General features: G+C 57.8%; 1 protein-coding gene across 1 annotated transcript in view; it reads right to left on the reverse strand.

The window, feature by feature from the left end:
• The window catches only part of EMX1 (empty spiracles homeobox 1), a 17,350-nt gene that overhangs the window by 12,105 nt on the left and 1,699 nt on the right, over window positions 1–3,546 (reverse strand). The window lies entirely within an intron of this gene.

Genomic DNA, 3,546 nt, shown 5'->3' on the forward strand with positions numbered 1-3,546 from the left:
CCGGGCGGCCTTTCCGGGGGCCGGATCCGGCACCCGGCCGGCAGGTGCAGCCCGTCCCCCCGCCTCGTTAATCTGTAACACATCGGCCTCCAGCATCAAAGGGCAGAATGTGGAAAATCAGGCCCCGGGCCCCGGAGCGTGGCCACGGGCGCAGCTTGCCGGGCTGTTAAAAGTTGACCAGACTTCAAAGTGCTGGATCATTTCCTCCTAACCTCTCCCACCTGCTCTTCCCATGGGCACAGCTCCTCGCCCTGCCCGGATTTCTTCTCGGCATCCTTCAGCTGCGGCCCCAAAGTGAAGAAGGGAGGAATGGGGCTGTATTTTGGGTTGGGGGGACGAGGAGGTCCGGAGCCTGCCTGTCCTGGGCTGCTCCCCTTTTCCTGCTTCATTGGCTTTTATTTTTTTTTCATTTCACTTGGTACAGGGATATTCTGGATTGGAATAAGCTGTCCCTGCACAACCCGGTGGGCTTCAGCAGGTTATTCATCTCACCTCCCTCAGTCTCCCTTTTTTTAAGGTGGTTTTGTCAACTGGTGCATCAACGGTGGGTGGGTGGGTGGATGGATGGAGATGACGTGGGAACGGTGGGGATGGTGGTAGATAAGTACATTGACATGGATGGATGGGAGATAGCTTTCGTCTATGGAGTCAGGCTGATACTGAGAGAGGATCCCACCACCGAACCCGGGAACGGGAAGCTACCCAGACCACATAGCTATGGGCTGGCAGAGGTCAGTCCAGCAAGGGAAGATGTGGCTGGGTCCTCACCCACCTACGCAACGGTCACACCGGCTTTTGCATGGGGGCTGCATCCACCCTCGCCTCTCCAGCGTGGCCTGACTGCTATGTTGGTACAGAAACCCTGCACAGACGTGGGCTCTGGTGTGATGGGTCCCGGTGGGCTTCCGACGTACTCAGGCTGGGAGGTGAGGTGGGAAAGGCGCAAAAGCCAAAAGGTTTGTGCAAAGCCACACACAAGCTGGTGAGAAAAGATTTCCCCGGGCCCTCGTCATGCCGAGGCTCCCGCTGCTCCTGCGTCGGGTGAGCTCTCCGAGGTGGGAGATCCTGAAGGCCGTCTGATGTGGACACAGCCGTGGCTTCGGTGGCTTGCACTTGCAAAGCAACCAGGATTTTGCACCCAGCTCCTTGTAGACATTGAAACCCCTAGCTCCTGAAAGGATCATCCCCAAGCCTTGAAACATCTCGAGATGATCATGCAGGTGCCTGTAGCCCTGATAAAGCCTTTCAGAAAGCTGTGGCACCCTCGGCCATTGGTGGCAATGCCCGTCCCAGCGTTGAGGCTGCACGAAGCCACTGCTGTGCAAGCACGTCTCAGCTGTGGGTGGGCAGCCCCTGCGCCTGAGGCAGAGATCGCTCCGGTCATTTCTGCTCGGCAAGGTGGTCCCGCAGGACCGCTGTTTCGGGGAAAGTCATTGCAACTCATTAGTTGAAAGCGATGTGCAGAGGTTGGGCACTTGGGGACCTTTCCCCTGACCTTGTGCCTGACCTTGGGGACCCCCCCGTCCCCTGTTTGCCCACGGGTGAGTGGGGTGACGAGCCAGCTCACCCACGCCGGGGCCCACAGAGGGCAGCAGCACTGAAACATGCAGGTTTTGGGCAGCATCTGCATCGCCTGCTCGTGACACGACTTGTCAGGGCAGCGCTGATGCTGCAGGCACCGGCAGCACGCGCGGCTCCGCGGATGGCATCACCTGCCACGCGGGCAGGGGACGTGGTCCCTCCTTGGGGACCTGCTGGGGTGACAGCAGGCAGAGCTGTGGGGGGTCCCCGAGCCCTTCTCTGTAGCGAGGGGTGCAGTCCAGCCCTCTCCAGGTGCTGGGAGCAAACCCAAACCGCTGACCCTGGTTTGTCATCCTGGTCCCTGGGGTGGCAGCAGCAGTGGGCGCGTGGCATCGCTGTGCCCCAGGCCAGGAGCGGATCTCTCCCTCATCCCTGGTAGCAACCTTTAACCCTCCTCAGGATGCCGTGGCCAGGAGCTCCGTGCTCTAGCACTGTGATTCCTGGGGATGTTTTTGAGGGTTTATACCACTGACAGCACGAAGAAGAGCTCAGCTGCAGTGTTTGCGTTCAGCCAGCCCTCCCCACTCATTTTGGGGGTGAAGACTGGTCTCCCAGCTAATGTCCCACTGCGTACCTCCCTCCAGGGCTATAGGATGTTGCCCTTAGAGATGCTTTTCCATGCACGGCGGGGTCATTGTTGCAGCAAAAATGTCTTTCTAGGAGAGCTCGGGAAATTTCAACACAGGAAATTACGCCTCCAGCCCCGGGGAGGGTTTGGGTGCTCCCTTGGATGGCACCAGAGCGTGACCCCCCACGTCGGACCCCCCCCAGGCTCGTGCCAGCTTTGCTCCAGCAGCTAAGAAAACAAGATCCCCTGCAAGATTGCACTGTTGCAGGGGCAAAGAGACCATGGGGAGAGGGGCTGTCCCCACTCAGCTGCTGGGAGAGTCCCCCCAAAACCACGCAGGGACCACGCAGCATCATATTAGGGGAGATTGGCAGACTTGGCTCCCCCTCACCTCCGCAACATACCGTTAAATGGCATCAAGACGGTGTATCAGCCGCTTACATATGTTGCTTATAGACGCCAAACTTATTAACACAATAAAACTGCTGCTAAAAACTTTCCTGCCTCCTTTCCCGTGCGGAGAGCATCAGTGTTGGAAGCACCTAGCCACCTCACATGGAAACACCCAGGGTTGCTTTTCATATGGCACCCAGGAAAATAAATATACGAGTCAGCCAGGGTCCCCCTTCCAGTGTTTCCAGACCTCGGCTCCGAGGGCAGGGAGTTGGGGACAGCGCGAAGCAGGGGGGTTTAAAGCCAGACCTGGGGTGAAGCCGTCCCATCCCGCCCGGGCGCCGGTCCGGGGAGGCGGCGTGCCTCGGGGGGAAGCCGCTGCTCGCAGGGTGCTGCTGGGTGGGCTGGGTGCTGGCGGTCTCCTCCGATGCACAACACTGAATCGATCTTCCTCCCGCTTTGCTTTGGAAGTGGTCGGAGGGGGACCCTGGGTGATTCATGTATTTATTTTCCCGGGTGCCATATGAAAGGCAACCCCGGGTGTTTCCATACGAGGCGGCTAGGTGCTTCCAACACTGACATTCTCCAGGAGAAAAATAGGCAGGAAAGCTTCTTAGCAGCAGTTTTATTGTGTTAATAAGTTTGGCGTCTATAAGCAACATATGTAAATGACTGATATACTGTCTTGATGCCATTTAACATTATGTTGCGGAGGTGAGCGGGAGCCAAGTCTGCAGCATTTCGACTAATACACGAGGAGCTGCCAATTCTGGTGGGTTTTTTTCTTCTCCCCCCCTTTAAACAAGTTAGCAATCTGCCCGCGCCAAAATAATGACTCGGACCCTTCCGTCTCCGTTGCTGTTCCTTGGAAAACGGGTAAATATTGTGTTCATTTAGCCCTGGCGGCAGCTCCAGTCCCCGACGCCGGGTTGGAAAATCCCGGCTCGCTGGGTATCCCGGTCCCCATCGCTGCGGATGGGGAAAGGGGCCGGCAAGGAAAGAGC

This window comes from Pygoscelis adeliae, unplaced genomic scaffold, assembly GCF_000699105.1.
Source record: "Pygoscelis adeliae isolate BGI_AS28 unplaced genomic scaffold, ASM69910v1 Scaffold273, whole genome shotgun sequence".
Classification (NCBI taxonomy): Eukaryota; Metazoa; Chordata; class Aves; order Sphenisciformes; family Spheniscidae; genus Pygoscelis; species Pygoscelis adeliae.